The 19,355-nt window shown below is 49.0% G+C and overlaps 1 protein-coding gene and 1 non-coding gene across 2 annotated transcripts in view; both read left to right on the forward strand.

Moving 5' to 3' along the window:
- The first annotated feature begins 413 nt into the window (after positions 1-413).
- LOC118549920 (uncharacterized) lies at positions 414-4,107 on the forward strand. The gene is made up of 3 exons (XR_013444066.1): positions 414-723; positions 2,342-2,379; positions 3,875-4,107. It is a non-coding gene; the product is annotated as an uncharacterized LOC118549920 (transcript).
- Positions 4,108-8,308: 4,201 nt separating this feature from the next.
- ZNF667 (zinc finger protein 667) overlaps positions 8,309-19,355 on the forward strand; it is a 53,083-nt gene continuing 42,036 nt past the window's right edge. Inside the window, exon 1 of the mRNA XM_078062425.1 lies at positions 8,309-8,634. The gene's annotated coding sequence lies outside the window, so the exon portion shown is untranslated. The remainder of the gene's footprint in view (positions 8,635-19,355) is intronic.

Consider the following 19,355-nt stretch of genomic DNA (forward strand, 5'->3'; position numbering starts at 1 on the left):
GCAAGTGTAGACAAAATGGACAAAATCCTAAGAAAACTCAAATGACCAAAAGTGAAACAAAAGAAGGTGGAATATCTGAATAATGCTTTGTCAAAGAAATTTAATCTGTAATCAAGCAAACTTCCCACAAAAACAGACAAACACACCCCCAGGGTCTGATGGCTTGTGTATAGACGTTACTGCGTGCACACACAATCATAAAACACTTATCGTAGAAATCTGAGGTCTTCCATATGTTATACTTTACTAGAATGTTTAGAATGAAAAGAGCAGGAAAGCACGCTGGGGAGGTGAAAGGCCGTTTGCACACCACGTTGGGTCCGGAGCAGGGAGGCGATGCAGTCACATCTGGGTGTTAGGCAGATTGTCCTGGCACCCTCGTGGAGGACGGCTTCAAGGGCCGAAGTGTGGAGCGGGAGGACAGCTGAGGAGGCTGGTGCCTTGGGGTGGGGCAAAGGGACGGGGAACCGGCAGCAGGAGGCCCAAATGTCCATTGGAGGGGCAGGTGGAGACGAGGTGTGGAGTTCAGGACAGGCAGGGATTTCCAGGCGGGAAGGGCATGACTTCAGTGTGCATCATTCCCCCCGGGTTCTCCCAGAGAAGCTCTCCCTGGCCACCACCGCCCCCAAGAAGTCGCCAGCCAAGAGGACCAGATGGAACATGCTGAAATGCGCCTACATGATGGTCAGCTTCCTGTTCGTGTCCTACAACAAAGGAGACTGGGTAAGAAGGAGCCTGTCACCGAAGGGGGGTGGGGGGGGAGGGGGGTGGGCAGAGTGAGAGGAGGAAGGGAGTGAAGGAAGGGAGAGGAGGAAGAGAGAGAGGGAGCTGCCAAGGAGGTGAAGGGGTAGGAGAGAAGACCCCCCTCTGTAGATAGGACCGCCCCTCCCTCCCTCCTGCCCTCCCTTACCCCTTCCTTCCTCCCTCCTTCCCTCACTCCCTCCCTGTCTCTCTCCACCCAGCCCCCTCCACCCTGAGCCTCCATCCTCAAGCTTGGATAGGAGCCCCTCCCTTCTGTACTAACACAGCCCCAGACGTTCCTATGAAATACTACCCTTCATTCATTCTCTCCGTCTCTGGCTCTGCCTCTCTCTCCATGTAAGCTAGGTTCTTAAGGACCAAGTCACCTACCAAACAGTAAGCAGAGGTACGAGGGCAGAGGCGTGGATTATGACTTGCAAGAAATGGCCAGTAGTCATTCAGCTCATCGATTTATAGACATTCAAATATTTATATATATGCAGCAGGTCCCTTGCTGGATGCTGGGGACTACAAGACCCCACAAGGTCCCTGGACCCACAGAGCTCACATGATAGGGGCAGGACAGACGTGAAATGAGCCATGAGCGCCAGAAAAGGAAGCAACTCAGGAGACCTCTCGCAGCATGTAGGACAGTGGGCGGCTTCGCCCGAGAAGGCGGGGAGAGGTCAGAGAAGCAGCCCGCCTTGAGAATTGCAGGGACATCCCTTGTGAGCCAAGGGAACATGCAAGGCAAAGACCCTGAGGCCAAATGCACTGTGTGCCTTTGAGGGACCAAAGGAAGATCTGCAGGAGTTGAGAGGGGCAGAGGGAATCCAGATCCGAAAGGGGCCTCCTAGACCATGGCGAGAAGGAAGCTTTTATTCTGAGCCTGGTGGAGAGCCATCCGCAAGACTCTGATCTGAAGTATGAAAGGGTCACTGTGGGTGCGTGCGTGGGCGGTGACGTGGCATCAGGGCAAGAGGGGAAGCAGAGAGACCACGAGGAGGAGGCCCAGGTGGCCCAGGCAGGATGCGTGGTGACAGGAGTGGACATGAGGAGGACCTCGTAGCAGGTCTACAAGGAGAAGTGCTGGTGGATTGGTTGTGAGACGGGGGGAAATGGGACCAGTGAGATGAACCTCAGTTGGGTTTGGGTCCTTGGTTAGACCAGTGGTTCTCCAGTGGGGGCAACCTTGCCACCCAGAGGACGCAGCAGCATCTGGAGATATAGTTGGTGGTCATGCCTGGGGACAGGAAGCTACTGGCATTTAGTGGGTGGAGGCCAGGGGATGCTGAACATCCTACATTGCATAGGACAGCCGCCCCCACAAACAGGGATCGGGGTCCAAATGTCAGTAGTGACGAGGTTGAGAAACCCCACGTTAGAGGATGATGCCACTTAGGGGGTTGGGGAGAATGTGAGAGGTGAGGCTGTTGGATCAGCGGGCCCGCAGGAGGTCACGACGAGAGCAAAGGAGGAGGGGGGGGGCAGGAAAGAAGGAAGGAAGGAGTGGGGAGAAAGGGAGGGAAGGACCTTGACCTGCCTCACCCCTACCATGTCTTTCTCTGTTTCCGGTTCACTTCTTCGTCAACCTCCCCAGTGTTACTGCCATTACTGTAACACAGAAGTGGACATCAGGTATGTCATGGTCACGAAGGGCACTCTGACCCCGCTGGGGTGGGAGGGCTTGGTCCCGGTTGCCTCGGGTTTGATAAGGGAACCCCAGGTGGGTTAGGGAACGCCAATGGTAGAATCTGAGTTGTATTTACCAACAGTAACATTTAGCTCATTCTCTGTGTTGGGCAAGCCTCACCACCCTCTAGCTACAAAACATTTTCATCAACCACTAGTCAACTCTCCACATCTCTGTGGGTGAGCCCGTTCTGGACGTGCCACGGAAACGGAATCACCACGTGGCCTTTGCGCCAGGCTTCATTCACCGAGCATCGTGTTTTCAAGGTCATCCAGGTGGTGGCAGGGGTCAGCTCTTTGTTTGTTCTAATGGCTGTGGAGCGTTTCGTTGGAGGACTAGACCACATTTTGTTTATCCATCCAACAGCTGAAGGACCTTTGAGTTGTTTTCACCTTTCGGCTATTGTGATTAGTGCTGCTACGAACATCTGTGTACACGTTTTTGTTTGAACACTTGTTTTCAGTCCTTTTGCGTACATAGGGAGTGGTGGAATTGCTGGGTCCTACGGTAATTCTAACTTCCTGAGGAACTACTCCAGGATGGATCCTTGATTAGTTAAAACGGTCAAATAGTGAATTTTATGTGATGCGGATTTTACCTCAACTTTATTTATTAATTTAAAGATTTTATTTATTTATTTGACAGAGAGAGAGTGAGAGAGGGAACACAAGCAGGGGGAGTGGGAGAGGGAGAAGCCGGCTTCCCGCTGAGCAGGGAGCCCGATGTGGGGCTCGAACTCAGGACCCTGGGATCATGATCGGAGCCGAAGGCAGATGCTTAATGACTAAGCCACCCAGGCGCCCCTTACCTCATCTTTAAAAACTGTAAAAAGTGGGGGAGGCCGGGGTCACCCTCAGGCTGTAGCTTGCGGACCCCTGCACCACACTGTGAGACCCCCTGGGAGGAAGAAGTCCACCTGCTCAGTGCCGGGGACTCCAGTACACAGAGCCAACCTTACATATTCACTGCCTGCCCCAACCCTGCTGGGCTCCAGCGTGCCAGGCTGGGGGTACAGTGGAGCCGGGGGCCACAGGGGGGCTGGGGGTCAGAGGTACCGGGGGATGGAGGCGTGGGGGGTGGGGTGGCAGAGCGTATGGGGATGTTGGGGCCTGAGGCATGGAAGGGCACCGGGGGGCCAGGGATGGACAGGCGGGGGGGACTCAGGGGCTGCCACTGGGGAGGTCCCTGCGGTCACCGAGCGTACCCTCCAGGGGAAGGGTAACTGGGAAGCAAGGGAGTGTCCTGGAAGGCCCAACTGGGAGGGGACATATGGAACTGGAGGGGCAGCCCCCTTCCACTGGGTGGCAAGAACCCCTGGGAGGAGGAGGCACCTGCTAGGAGTGACGGGAGGGAGTCCCTGCTCTGACCTAGGGCCGCGCATTCCTCGTGGTACAAAGCGAGGCACATCTACATTTCTCTGCTCTTTCTTCCCTTCCTTAGGACCGACCCCTGCTGTTCTTTCTAGCAACCCTGCTCCGTCTCAGCTCAGCCGTCGCCAGTCCTTCATCTGCCCTGAAGTCTCGCCTCCCGAGAAGCCTGCCAGCCCCAGATGACCAGTCTGGAGGGTAACGAACTGGGGTCCTCTGAGGACGACCCCTTTCTCCCCAGAGGTACTGCGGGAAAGTGTCCCTGAGGGTCCCAACAGGCCCAGGGCGAGTGAGCACCCACAGGGGTCTCCCCACAGCTGCTCTCCCTGGCCTTTCCCAACCTCCCCCACTGTTCCTCTAATTAAACCTACCCTAGTTGAAGCAGCTGAAGGCTCAGTTCTTCCATTCATGAGGGGTCAAGGATACCAAGAATCATAGACACCAATTCTGGTGACAACCTGTAAGGAGCTTCTGCTAGGCTGCCCACTTTATGGGTGAAGAAATTACAGACCAGAGAGATTGATGATTAGTCCAAGGTCACACAAATGACCCAGGTTTGACTTATTACAAAGTCTATTTTTTTTGTTGTTCAAAGATTTAGGTCTCCCAGCTGAGGAAATAGGGATCTGAAGATGTAGTGACCCCAAGACTAAACTGTGTCCCAGCTCTCCAGCCTGCATGCTTCTTTGCCCATATTACATTTGAGGACAACCATGGTCCTGGTTGAGAGCTTGGGCTCTACGAAGGAGACAGGTTTCTTGAGCGTAAATTCTGGCTCCACCCCCTTACGGGATTGCAACTTCAGGAAAGTTATTGTCTATCAATGCCTCATTTTGTCATCTGTAAAACGGGGGTATTGACAGAGTAGAAGCCCTCCCATCATCATGATCAGGACCAGTCATTGGTTGGTTCATCAAAAAGTTCATTAAAATAGGCAGTTGAGGGGGCTGCCTGGGTGGCTCAGTCATTAGGCATCTGCCTTTGGCTCAGGTCATGATCCCAGGGTCCTGGGATGGAGTCCCACATCGGGCTCCCTGCTCTGCGGGAAGCCTGCTTCTCCCTCTCCCACTCCCCCTGCTTGTGTTCCCTCTCTTGCTGTGTCTCTCTCTATCAAATAAATAAATAAAATCTTTAAAAAAAATAGGCAGTTGAAGGGTGGCTCAGTCGGTTAGGTGTCTGCCTTCGGCTCAGGGTCCTGGGATCGAGCCCCACATCCCACATCAGGCTCCCTGCTCAGTGGGGAGCCTGCTTCTCCCTCTCCCTCTGCTGCTCCCCCTGCTTATGCTCTCTCTCTCTGTCAAATAAATAAATAAAATCTTTTTAAAAAATAGGCAATTAAAAACACTTTAAGACATACAAATGTACACTCATTTGGTCCAACAGAACCAAGGTTTTGTTTTGTGTTTAGTATGGGTCTATGCACCTACAATTTTCAGTTTGTCCCTTCAAGCAGGAGCAAAAATACAAGCACTCTTTTTAATTTTTTTATTTTTTCATTTGAGACAGAGAGATACAGAGAGAGAGAGAGAGAGAGCATGAGCAGGGGAGAGGAAGAGGAAGAGGGAGAAGCAGGCTCCCAGCCGAGCCAAGAGCCAGACATGGGGCTCAATCCCAGGAACCTGCGATCATGACCTGAGCCAAAGGCAGATGCTTAACCATCTGAGCCACCCAGGTGCCCCATAAAATACAAGCACTCTTGCAGAGCAATTGGAATGTAGAAATTTTCTAGAGAACAAGAGAAAAAAAACAAGAGAAAGAAGTCCATTCTTACAGCTGTCTTGCCCATTCGAATTTAACACATGTTTGTTGTTCTGTTTTTGTTTTTGTTTAGAGAGAGAGAGTGTGAGCAAGCACGAGTGGGGGGAGGGGCAGAGGGAGAGGAAGAGAATCTTAAGCAGGCTCCACACCCAGGGCAGAGCCCAACTCGGGCTCGATCTCATGACTCTGAGATCATGACCTGAGCCAACATCAAGAGTTGGACACTTGAACGACTGAGCCACCCAGGTGCCCCATTCTGGTTTTTTTCCTTAAAGATTTTATTGTAAGTAATCTCTGCAATCACCTGGGGCTCAAACTCACAACCCTGATATCAAGAGTCACTTGCTGCACCAACAGAGCCAGCCAGACACCCCCCTTCTGGCATTTTAGAAAGCAGTATGCTTGCCATGGGCCTTCTGCAGCCCTGAACATCAGCCCACCGGTGTGTCTGAGAGAGGGGATGGGGTACATCAGTTACGCCAGGAGTCACTCAACAGTGGAGTCCGCTTAAGAAAGATTCTACTGAACCTACCTCACTGCGTTATTTTCAGGTTTAAGTGAAATAATATTTGTCAAACACAATGCCTGACATTGTTCTCTGTAAATGCTGGTTACGTTGTTACCTAGGGCAGCAGTGTCCAATCAAAATCTCATGTGAGCCACAGTAATTTAAAACTTTCTAGGGGGCACGTTAAAAAGTAAAACGATGTTGGTCAGAGGGTTCACACTTCCAATTATAAGATGAATAAGTTCTGGGACTCTAATGTACAGCATGGTGACCACAGGTACCAATACTGTATTACATACTTCAAGGTCGCTAAGAGAGTAGATCTTAAAGGTCCTCACCACACACACACACACACACACACACGTAATTATATGAGGTGATGGAGGTGGTAACTAATATGGTAATCATTTTGCAATATATACATGTATCAAATACTCATGTTGTACACCTTAAAACTATACAATGTTATATGTCAATTATATCTCAAAAAAGCTGGAAATATGTAAAAACAAATAGGTGAAATCAATATTAATTAATAATATATGATTTAGGGGCACCTGGGTGGCTCAGTCGTTAAGCGTCTGCCTTCGGCTCAGGTCATGATCCCAGGGTCCTGGGATCGAGCCCCACATCGGGCTCCCTGCTCAGCGGGAAGCCTGCTTCTCCCTCTCCCACTCCCCCTGCTTGTGTTCCCTCTCTTACTTTCTCTCTCTCTGTCAAACAAATAAATAAAATCTTTAAAAAAAATAATATATGATGGGGGTGCCTGGGTGGCTCAGTCGTTAAGCGTCTGCCTTCGGCTCAGGTCATGATCCCGGGGTCCTGGGACCGAGCCCCGCATCGGGCTCCCTGCTCAGCAGGAGGCCTGCTTCTCCCTCTCCCACTCCCCCTGCTTGTGTTCCCTCTCTCGCTGTCTCTCTCTGTCAAATAAATAAATAAAATCTTTAAAAATAATAATAATATATGATTTAACTCAATATATCCAAAATATCATTTTAACATGTAACAGATAAAACCATGATTAATGCTTTGTTTTACATCCTTCTTTTTTGTATTAAGTCTGAAATCTGCTATGCATTTTTCACTTACAGCACATCTCAACTTGAATGCTAATTTTTCACCAGACATCACTGATCTGTGTGATTAGATTTCATAAAATCTAGTTGAAAAAGTAGATTCACATATCCAGATTGTTCTAAACATGCTTAAAAGCTGTCCAATAATTGACTCAACTAGCAATGTTAAATGTTTAGCTAAAATTAAATTAAAAAGTCAGTTTCTATTCATAAGCCAAGTGTAGTCACAAGCAAGCATTGAAGGACATTTTGCAGAACACTTGGCTGGTACCCTTCAAGACTGTCAAGGTCATCGAAAACAAGGAAAGTCTGAGAAAAGGTTGTGGATCAGAGGAAGCTGGGGGAGACCTAGCAACTCAACGCCATGTGGTTCCTAATAGAAAAGGACCCCGGAGGAGAGAGTAGGACCATGTGAATGGGCTGGAGTTCAGTGAACAGCATTGCTCTGATGTGAAAGATTTGTGTTTCCACAAATGTGCTGTGGTCCTGAGAGGTTAACAGCAGGGGAAGCTGGGGGTGGGGGACATGTGGGCACCCTCTAACTGCAACTTGTCTCTAAACGTAAAATTATCGCCAAATAAAAAAGTTTAAAATGAAAATATCCATGGGGTGGCTGGGTGATGGACGTTGGGTGGGTATGTGCTATGGTGAACGCTGTGAATTGTTTAAGACTGATGAATCACAGACCTGTACCCCTGAAACAAATAATACAGTATATGTTAATAAAAAGAAAATATCCAATTCTTCAGTTGCACTTTGATGAGCTCTGAGTTTCCTCAAAGTGGAAAATGATGGGGATGGACTTCCAATGCTCGCTTCTGGTCCAAGCGCAGGCCCTAGCTCCGCCCTCACCCCGGCTCCTCCCACGGGCCAACACCACGCCTCCCGCCCCGGGCGCATGCGCCCACCGCCTTCTCGCAGGTCTCCGCGCGTGGCGTCAGCACGCAAGAGGTCGACCGCGAGCCGGAGGTGTTACCATAGTGACCGCGGGCCCGCTCAGCGACGCCCACAGTGAGGGCCGAGCCCCTCACAACCGACCCCGGGTCGGGCCCTGTGGCAGGACCTGGCAAGCGGGGCCGGGGAAAAGAAGCAGGAACGCCTGCGTCGGAGACCTTTCTCATTCCCAGGCACCTCCCGTTTCTCTGCCCAGAAGTTTCTGGGCCTCTCTTGGGCCGTGGGTCTGACGGTTACCCTGGAGACAGCGGGACGCCGGAAGCCTGACGAATGAGGCGGGGCCAGGCTGGAAGGAAGATTCCGATTGGCAGAGATGCCGCACCGCCGGCTTTGAACGACAGATCGCGGGCGCACATGCGCATTGAGTTAGTCCCGCGCGCGTTCTCCGTCAGTGATGTCCAGGGGTCCGCAAGCCTCGGGCACCTGGGCGCTGTCGCAGGTCGCGCTGGTGGAGGGACGCCGAGTCTGCGCCGGCGAGGCGCTCCCGGCCTCGTTCCCGAGGCCCGAAGTGTGGGCTTCGAAGGAGTGCGTCGGGAGGTGAGTGCGACCCGCGGTTCCCACGCCCGGGTTTCCGAATGGGATTCCCAAAGCTCCTGGTCACAGCCCCCGCTCCCCGCATGTGACGTCATAGTTCCCCACGGCGGGGAGAGGGCAAATTTGAGAGGTCGTGGATTCTGAGCCGCGCCCCCTCCTCGCGACCCACCCTGTAACCCCCCCACCCCCCCGCCACGGGAAGTTTGGGCTGGAACCCTTCCATCCTCTGTGGGCTCGGTTTCCCCTTTTGGGAAGTGATCTTTGAAGCTCCTCTGCCCCTTACCAGCTCTGAGACCCCGGGCGAGGTGCACACACTCGGTGCCTCAGTTTACCCATCTAGATTGGGGCTGATGATAGAATTTGAGTCTCTAATGGAACCTTAGGACAGTGCCCCGCACACAGTGACCTCTCAAGTGTTGGTGTCTGATTGTCATCATCATCTTTTGTCTGGGGATTTGGACAAGTCCTTTCCTCACTCCGGGGTCTCAGTGTGTTAATCTGAGAAATGGACCTGGTGGGCTTTGTGAGCGCTAATCTTGCTTCTCAACACACAGCCAATGACTGTTCTCCCTGCCGGATGCTGTAGGGTTTGGTAGTAAGACACTGGGATTGCAAAAATCTGCTGTTGTTATGTCCGCTGCTGGTTGACCCTGGTCAGTTCTCATCCTTGATGAGCTCTGAGTTTCCTCAAGTGGAAAATGATGGGGATGGACTTCCGATTCTAGCTCCTGGTCCAAGCACTGCCCCGAACTTTGCTTGGGTAAGCCGTCTTGGCCATCATTGCGCCCAGGGGGTGCTCAGTTGACTTGGAGGTCACTTTCAGTTGCAGTCAGATCTGGTGCCTTTGTCCTCACCCCACCTTACCCTCCCTTTGAAGTATCAAGCATCATTTTCTTCTTAGTCTCAGATATGCGTTCATTGCATATTAGTATTTGGTTTTTTAAATTGTCTAGCAAAATTGGGCCAACTCATGTTTCCCTCGCCCTGTCTCTGAAATCAGGGTCTAACTAGGTCAGTGCCCCGCATGACCCCCGGAGGCATAAAGTGTGGCAACTCTGAATCCTGTGGTCAGGAAGTTATTATTTTTTTCAGATCTTTTTCAGCCTTTCTTAGTGAAGGAGTAAGTTTATCTAGAGCAGCTTTAATGCTTACCAATCCCTTTATATCAGGTTATATCTTTTTTTCATCGTGTTTACTGTTAGGACCAGGTTTATGGCAAGTGACGTTGGGTTTCTGTTTGGGGCAGTACAATGAAGTTTCATTTTATTTTATTTTTTTTAAAGATTTTATTTATTTGACAGAGAGACACAGCGAGAGAGGGAGGGAACACAAGCAGGGGGAGGGGGAGAGGGAGAAGCAGACTTCCCGCTGAGCAGGGAGCCCGATGTGGGGCTGGATCCCAGGACCCTGGGATCACGACCTGAGCCGAAGGCAGACACCCAATGACTGAGCCACCCAGGCGCCCCTGAAGTTTCTTTTTAAAAGTAAACTTTGTACAGGGGCTCCTGGCTGGCTCGGTGGGTGGAGCATGCCACTGTTGATCTTGGGGTTGTGAGTTTGAGCCCCACGTTGGGTGTAGAGATTACTTAGAAATAAAAATCTTTAAAAAAAAAACAAAGCAAAACTTTGTGGATTCATTGGTTCTCAATCTTGGTTGTACCTCAGAGCCACTTGGGAGCTGTAAAAAAAAAATAATAGTGCGCCAGGCTCCACCTCTGGAGATTTGTTCAGCTTACCATGGTCATAACCCAGTGCATTGTGTTCTAAAGCTCTTCAGAAGATTCTAATGTGTAGTAGGATTGAGAAACACTGACTAGACCATCTATAACCGTCTGTTGTGCTCTAACATTCATTAATGTTTTCATTCCTAAATCCTAAAGAGGTCTTTGGCCCACTTTGGCTTTGGCATGTGGACTGTTTTGAGCTGAAGGCAATCAAGACCCTGCAGGCTCAAGAGAAACTTTTGCCTCTCACTTAACTAACCACCTAGAAGACTCTAAATTGGGGGTCTTTCCAGAACTAGAGTTATTACCAAAGATAAGTTTTATCTGAATGCCCATCTGCACGGCAGGGCAAACATCTAGTTACCAAACATGTTCTTATTGCCCTGCTCCCCTTTGAGGCCCCAGCCCCCAGCCCACTCCTTAGCTCAGCATGGCATGGATACCTACCTCATCCTGCCTCTCTGTCTTGGAACCTCTCGTGTATGTGGGGATCCTGTATGTGCAAAATTAAATTTCATTTTCCCCTGTGACTCTGTCTTGTGTCAGTTTGATTCTTTGGCCAGCCAGAAAAACCTTGGAAGGGTAAAGGAGAATTTTTCCTCCCAAATAGATAAGTCACCCCTTGTCCTAAACGAACAGGGAGGGAAGACTCCACTTCTTTGCTTCTTGCAGCTTGTGGAAGCTGTTGTGTCCAGGGGCGCCTGGGTGGCTCAGTCAGCTAAGCATCTGCCTTCGGCTCAGGTCATGATCCCAGGGTCCTGGGATCGAGGCCCGCATCGGGCTCCCTGTTCATCAGGGAGTCCGCTTCTCCCTCTCCCTCTGCCTCCCACCGGCCTGGCCTCGCTTGTGCTTTCTCTCACTCTCTCAAATAAATATCTTTTAAAAATGATACATGTTATCTGTTTAATAGAATTCATATCACTAATGATAGTGGCCATGTACTGAATATTCATCATGTGCCAAAGCGTGTAAAGCATTTATATTACTAAACCTTCGCCATAACCCCACGAATATAGTTTAGCCTTGACAGTCCCCATTTCACCAATAAGAAAATCAAGCCGAGAGCAGGCTTTCTCAGTTGGGCAGGGTCACAAAACGAGTGTGTAGCCCAGCACATCTGCTGAATGTCAGAACCTCCCCTGTTAGCCATGTTATTTTCCTACCTCTGATATTACAATGATATTATAGTGATTCATAGTAACAAATATTTATTTTGTCCTCATCCCCATTTCTGGCACAGAGCTCCTAAAACCTTGGAATTCCTAAGAACTGACGAGTGATGAAGGTGCCTTTAATATATGAGGTGACTTTTGGAAAACATGTAGGGATGGGGCTGGTTGCCGAGGGAACCAACCAAGTCTTGGATGGTCGGAATTTCCATTCCCATCCCCTGATCTCTGGGGCTGGGAGAGGGGCTGGATGTTGAATCAAACACCAATGGCCAATGATTTCATCAATCATGCCTGTATAATGGTGTTGCCACAAACCCCCAAAAGGATGGGCGTCTGAGAGCTTCCAGGTTGGTGGACAAGGGCAGATGTGGGGAGAGCTCCACACACCCTTTCTCCATACCTGGCCCTAAGCATCGTTTCCATCTGGCTATTCTCGAGTTATCTGCTTTTATAATAAACTAGTAATCTAATGAGTCACATGTTTTTCTGAATTCTGTGAGCTGCTCTAGCAAATTAATTGAGCCTGAGGAGGGGGTCTTGGGACCCTCTGATTGATACCTGGTTGGTCAGAAGCACAGGGGACAACCTGGATTGGTGTCTGAATGTTGGGGGGGGCAGTCTTATAGGACCGAGCCCTTTACCTGTGGGATGTGATGCACCGCCTTGTAAACAGCATCAGAATTGAGTTGAATTGTAGGACCCCCCGCTGGTGCCACAGAATTGCTAGTGGTAGCGAGTGCAAAACACCCCCAAACAACAGGCATTGCAGTTGGAGTTCGAATCAGAACATGGAACCCCTTTCTAGATTCCTGGGGCCCCATTCCCCGCAGGAAAGTCCCCATCTGTCTTTTGACTTGAGCAAGACCACGACAGAACAACCAATGGTCTGCGCAGCACCCTCACATTTACTTTGGAATCACCTGGGGGACTCCGTCCCAGAGACTGGGCTGCATTTGGCCCCAGGGGGTGCTGCTCCAATTTTTTTTTTCTTTTAAGATTTCATTTATTTGAGAGAGAGATCACAAGCAGGGGGGAGGGATAGAGGGAGAAGCAGACTCCCCACTGAGCAGGGAGCACGACGTGGGACTCGATCCCAGGACCCTGGGATCATGACCTGAGCAGAAGGCAGATGGTTTTTGTTTTGTTTTGTTTTTTAAGATTTTACTTATTTATTTGACAGAGAGAGACACAGCGAGAGAGGGAACACAAGCAGGGGGAGTGGGAGAGGGAGAAGCAGGCTTCCCATGGAGCAGGGAGCCCGATGCGGAGCTCCATCCCAGGACCCTGGGATCATGACCTGAGCTGAAGACAGACGCTTACCGACTGAGCCACCCAGGCGCCCCTGAAGGCAGATGTTTAACCGACTGAGCCACCCAGGCACCTGGTGCTGCTCCAGTTTTTTAAAGAAACGGTGGTTTGTGATGGGATGGAGGTGTTAACTAACAGTAGTGAGGATCATTTTGCAATAGAAGTGTATCAAGTCACCACACTGTACACCTTAAACTTACACGGTATTATACGCCGATTATATCTCAGTCAAACTGGGAAGGAGAAGGAGCTCCTCGGGTGCTCAGTCCAGGTTGGGAGCCAGGACATCTTACCCCAAGAAGAACCTCCTCATTCATTCCTGCAACTCAGAGTGCCCGCGCTGGGGTGGGGGTGCCAACTGCACCTGAGTCCTTTGGGATGGGGTGGTGTGGGCAGGGGGTGGGCAGACAAATGAATGGGCAACCATGAGGAAAAGTACGGGATCCCGAGGGACCACAAGCAAGTAAGTCCTTCCTTCCCCCAAGCTGGGAGAGAGGAAGGCAGGGCCGGGGTTACCCCAGGAGGATTTCTGGGAAGAAGTGCAGAGCAATCTAAAGGAAGGGACAGATTGTGTGAAAGTGGGTAAAGGTGGTACATCACTCTGCCCGTGTTCTATCAACACCGGCTGCAAAGGAGGCTGAGAAGTGTAGCCTCGACTCAGGGTGCTGTGGACCAGCTCAATGTCAGGGTTCCGTCACTGTTGGGAGCAACCAGCAGAGCTGACGGTCAGATGCATCTAATTGTCATAACTAAGCAACTCTGATAATAAGAACCAGTAAGTGCCATTTGCTGAGCACACAGCGTGCAGCAGCAGAGGTTCTGCCGAACACGTGACACGTGGTATGTCCTTAAACCCTCTGGCCACGCAGAGAGGTGCTTTGCCTGGTCTTAGAAATGGGGCCTCTCTCTGAACCTCAGTTCCCCCCACTGCCATGTAGGAGGCACAGCTCCCTATGTTCACTTGTGAGGATTAAGGAAGTCACACCTGATGCTCCCAGCACCCAGTAGGACCTCAGCAGATGGGAGTCGCTTTTCTAAAAGCTGCCTGGCCCAGGGGAATACTCGCGCGCCATCTAGTGGTTGAACAGCGCACAGCCATGGTGCCACCTGGTGGCCACATCTCGCAGTTGCTCGACCAAGCACTGAGGGGTGTTGCTTGCATGCGGGGGGTTCTCAAACTCGGTTCCCACCAGGCAGATGGTGCAAGTGAGGGATGCTGGCAGGCTGTGAGACATAGGGAGCGATGGAGATCATTGAAGATGGAATCCATCCCAAATCTCCAGCAGAGTGTTACCACATGGGGATGCAGACCTAGAATTCCCCTAAATTGTGATTTTTACCCCCAAGAAATCCCAATTCATGTGGAAAGCGTCTCTATTTTTAGAGATGGATACTAAAAGAAATTGTTTTTCAAACACTATGTTGGCCAAATACATCTGGAGGCTGGCTATATAGCCCATGGCCCACCATTTCGTGACATCTATTCGTATGGTCTTGTATGATTTTTAAAATAAATCAGACCCTCATCCCCTTTTTGGTGACTGTTGTGGTTAATTTTATGTATTAACTTGATTGGATCATGGACAGCTCAGATATTTGGTTAAAGATGATTTCTGGGTGAGTCTGTGAGGGTGTTTTCAGAAGACGTTAGCATCCACATCAGCAGACTGAATAAAGCCGAAGGCTTTCCCCTTTGCAATGGGCATCACCTAATTCACTGAGGGCCCAAATAGAACACAAAAGCACAAAAAAGTGGAAGAAGGGCAAATTCTCTCAGACTGACCCCTGGCACTGAATTTACAACACAGGCTTTCCTGGGTCTCCAGCATGCAGATGGCAGGCTGTGGGTCTTCGCAGACCCCATAAACGCATGAGCCTATTCACCATAATAAATCTCTTTATATATGCCCTATTGGTCTGGTTCTCTGGAGAACCTTAACATTCCAGTGGCTTTTTATTAAGTGCCTATTATGTGTCCCATGTCTTACCTGCATTATTGTCATATCATTTTCCCTGCAACTTGAAAGGTAGTGATTATTAGCTCAACCTTAAAATCAATAGTTTTATAATAGCGAACATTTATTTAGCTCTAGGCACATGCTAGAGGTTTTGCTAAATGCAATATATAAGTGAGTTCATTGAGTTTCTACACCAAGTCATTGAGATGGATTCTGTTGTTACCCACATTTTGCATAGGAGGAGACAGGCACAGAGAGGTTGAGTGCCCTCCTCAAGGTCACGCAGCTTTAGATGTATATACAATTGTATCTTGGGGTGCCTGGGAGACTCAGTTGGTTAAGTGTCCGACTCTTGATTTTGGCTTGGGTCATGATCTCAGGGTTGTGAGTTCGAGCCCACATCAGGCTCTGCACTCATCGTGGAGTCTGTTTGAGATTCTCTCTCCCTCTCCCTCTGCTCCCCCCTTCCACTTGAGCTCTCTCTAAATAAATAAAATCTTTAGAGGTTTTTTTTTTTTTTTAAGATTTTCTTTATTTGAGAGAGAGCACAAGGTGGAGGGCGGGGGGGCGCCTGGGTGGCTCAGTTGGTTAAGCGACTGCCTTCGGCTCAGGTCATGATCCTGGAGTCCCGGGATCGAGTCCCGCATGGGGCTCCCTGCTCGGCAGGGAGTCTGCTTCTCCCTCTGACCCTCCTCCCTCTCATGCTCTGTCTCTCGTTCTCTCTCTCTCAAATAAATAAATAAAATCTTTAAAAAAAAAAAAAAAAAAGGTGGAGGGCGGGTAGGGGTAGAAGGAGAAGCAGACTCTCCGCTGAGCAGGGAGCCCAATGCAGGGCTCGATCTCAGGACCCCGGGATCACGACCTGAGCCTAAGGCAGATGCTTAACTGACTGAGCTACCCAGGTGCTCCTAGAGTTGTTTGTGTGTGTTTTAAGATGTTTATTTATTTATTTATTTTAAAGAGAGAAAGAGAGAGTGCACAAGTGCAAGGAAGGGCAGACGGGGAGGGAGAGGGACAAGCTGACTCTGTCCTGAGCGCAGAGCCAGATGTGGGGGTCATCTCAGGACCCTGAAATCATGACCTGAGCCAAAATCAAGAGTTGGACACTCAGCCACCCAGGCACCCCAATAAATAAAGTCTTTAAAAATAAATAAAATAAAATAAGATTGTTTTTTATGTTTCAATATGTACAATGTCCACATGGTTAAAAAATCAGATTTATATAAAAAGTTAGACAAAGGGAGGTTTCACTCACATCTCATTCCCAAGGATCCTCTGGAAGTAACCATTTCCATTTGTTTTTATCATTTCTTTTCTGTGCTCCTTATCCAAAAGGCATGACACTGTTGATGCTCATTATTGTTATTATTAATAAACACCCCAGATGCAACTGGGGTGAGGGGACCTGACAATATCTACCCCCTCTTCCCACATGTATCTTGTGATGAAGTATTCCAGAGTATGAAACACATGTGGATAGGGGATTTTGCAATGCTGTATTGTATTAGTGGTGTAAAAATCAGGGCAGGGAATGCACTGTAAACATGGAGAAATGTGAAGGACCCAAGGAACAAAGCACTGGGTGTTCCAATCTTTTCATTTATAAATAGACTTCGCTCACCTGTGCAAATCAGGGATCATCAAACTTTTACTATAAAGGGCTAGATGGTAAATATTTTCAGCCTTGCCAGCCACACAGCCTCCATCACAATTACTGGACTCTGTCATTGTCATGCAAAAGCAGCCATAGACGACAGATACAGTTTGGTCTGTGGGCCACTGTTTGTCGACCCCTCCCATAAACCAAACACCATGGCGAGCAGCTGGAATGACACTCATGGAATTGGGCACGAGGCATCTTCAAGTCTCACAGAAGCAAGCGTGAGGTGGATTTACCCCAAAGAAAATGAACTGCACAGAGAAAGGTAGATATTTGAAACAAAAAAATGGAGGATTTGTCAATGTAGGAGAGCATCACTTGTGTGACCCCTCCCAGCCACCTACCTGATGGCACTCTCGTTGATGAATATCCTTGCCTTTGATGAGGCGCTGGCATAAAGACTGCCAATATTCACAAGGTGAAAGGAACCTTCTGGAAGCTTTTCTCCATAATTTCAAACATAGCAGGGATACCTCCATTGGCATCGAGGAAAATTTCTTTTCCATGGGGTGTTATGAAATGGACTTTCCAGAAGTAAGGCAGGAGCTGTGGGTTGAGGACTCATGAGGTGTGGGTCTAAGTTGGCCCTTTCCCGTTTTTCTTAGTTCTTGATTCAATCTGAAATTAAGGGTGCTATTTTATTTTTTATGGATTTTTTATTTTATGTGGGTTCTTCTTTTTTTTTAAGATTTTATTTTATTTTTTTTAAGGGATCTCTACACCCAGTGTGGGGCTCGAACTCACAACCCTGAGATCAAGTGTTGCATGCTCCACAGACTGAGCCAGCCATGCTCTCCCCCACCTTTTTAAAAAGATTTTATTTTTATGGATTTTTAAAAAAATTTATAGTAAAATTGACATTTCTTTGCATCAGGAAGGATAAAGGCTGGGCACTTGGCTGGCTCAAGTCAGTTAACTGTCCGCCTTTGGCTCAGGTCATGATCCTGGGGTCCTGGGATCCAGCCCCATGTCAGGATCCCTGCTCAGCAGGGAGTCTGCTTGTCCCTTTCCCTCTGCCCCTACCCTCCCTGCTCATGTGCTTTCTCTCTCTCAAATAAATTAAAAAAAAAAAAAAAAAAGATGAAGGGTACAACGATTTGGGGGGAGTGAAAGAAAACATGGATACTAGGGAGAGTGCATTATAAAACTTGGATGCCCGGACACCAGTGTTAAATAGATCCCCCAGCCTTCTCAACACTATTTTCTCTTTTGTTGAAAGGGTGTCATTTGCAGGGTTGCCATGGTGGTTAAATATCTCATCTGTGAAGTTAAAATTCAAATCCCACGTCCCCTTTTGAGAAAGCTACTTAATTGGAATGTGTCTCAGTTTCTATGACAACCACTGCACTGCACCACTGTGCCTCTGTCCCACCTTTTAGCATGCTGGACATAATTCAAAATCAGCAGTCTCTCTCTCTCGGGTTGGCTAGCCCCATTTATCTGGCACTGAATACAAGCTAGATTAAATAGGAAGAGAGAATACGCTTCCATAGCATTTACTGAAATACATTACATGACTATGTAATTCAGAGGGCCAGACAATTGTTTTGGTGTTCACTTGTACCTCTTTCTTTTTATTTAAAAAAAAAATTTTTTTTAATATTTTATTTATTATTTGACAGAGAGAGACACAGCGAGAGAGGGAACACAAGCAGGGGGAGTGGGAGAGGGAGAAGCAGGCTTCCCGCAGAGCAGGGAGACCATTGCGGGACTCGATTCCAGGACCCTGGGACCATGACCTGAGCTGAAGGCAGATGCTTAACGACTGAGCCACCCAGGCGCCCCATAGACTGCTTCTTTTTTTTTTTTTTTTAAAGATTTTATTTATTTATTTGAGAGAGAGAGACACAGTGAAGAGAGGGAACACAAGCAGGGGGAGCAGGAGAGGGAGAAGCAAGCTTCCCGCCGGGCAGGGAGCCCAACATGGAACTCAATCCCAGGACCCTGGGACCATGACCTGAGCCAAAGGCAGACGCTTAACCAACTGAGCGCCAGGTGCCCCAGTAATGACAGTATATTTAAAGGAGAAAAAGTACAAATGGTTAAGAGGATTGGCTAAATTAGAGTATACTATAAAATGAAAAACTATGAATCCATTGAACAGTCAGGTGATACAAGTTTCTATCAGTATAAAGCAGGGCTGTGAACCTCCTCACTGTTGAAATTCGGGCAGCGTAACTCTTCAGGGGAGAGCGGTCATGTCCATGGTAAGATGTTTAGCAGTACCCCTGGCCTCCACCCACTAGATGCTGTAGAATAGTAGGACGCCTCCCCAAATCGTGTCAAGCAAACATATCTCTATGTGCTGCCTCGTGGCCCCTGAGGGTTAGAACCACTGGTGGGTGTAAAAGACGATGATACATGTATACAGTCTGGCTGTGGAGTGCCACCCACGCTCCAGGAGTCAGTCTAGGTGCCAGTAACACGTCATGCATGTGAAAATGACCACGGTGAGTAAGAAATGAGAGTTATTAAACTAGGTGCAACGAGATCCAAACTGCATATGATTTTTGCCATCAGAAAGCATCAATACTGCAAATACTGTCTGTGCTTGTTCATTCCCTCCAGAATCCTTTTCATCTGAATGGATGAATAAAAAGGGTGCTATTGTTGAATCTCTCCCATGGGAGCACGAGGAAATGGGCCATTTCTCTCAAGGTCCAGAGAGAGCTTCCCCAATACCCAATTATCTGCTTGTATATTCCAGTAACATCTGGGGATGACACTAAAAGATGGGTCTCCTGGGCTAGGAGCACATGCTCTCTCCCTGCGCTTTGCCCTACGGACACTGGACAATTAGAATGAGGGGCATCACGTCGGGAGCGTGTCCTGCCTCCTTTGCCACCCACGGACTTGCCCTGCGTTCCTCAGAGCCGCTGCGGCTGCAACTTTAACCACGACC

The sequence above is a fragment of the Halichoerus grypus genome, chromosome 15, assembly GCF_964656455.1.
Source record: "Halichoerus grypus chromosome 15, mHalGry1.hap1.1, whole genome shotgun sequence".
NCBI lineage: Eukaryota > Metazoa > Chordata > Mammalia > Carnivora > Phocidae > Halichoerus > Halichoerus grypus.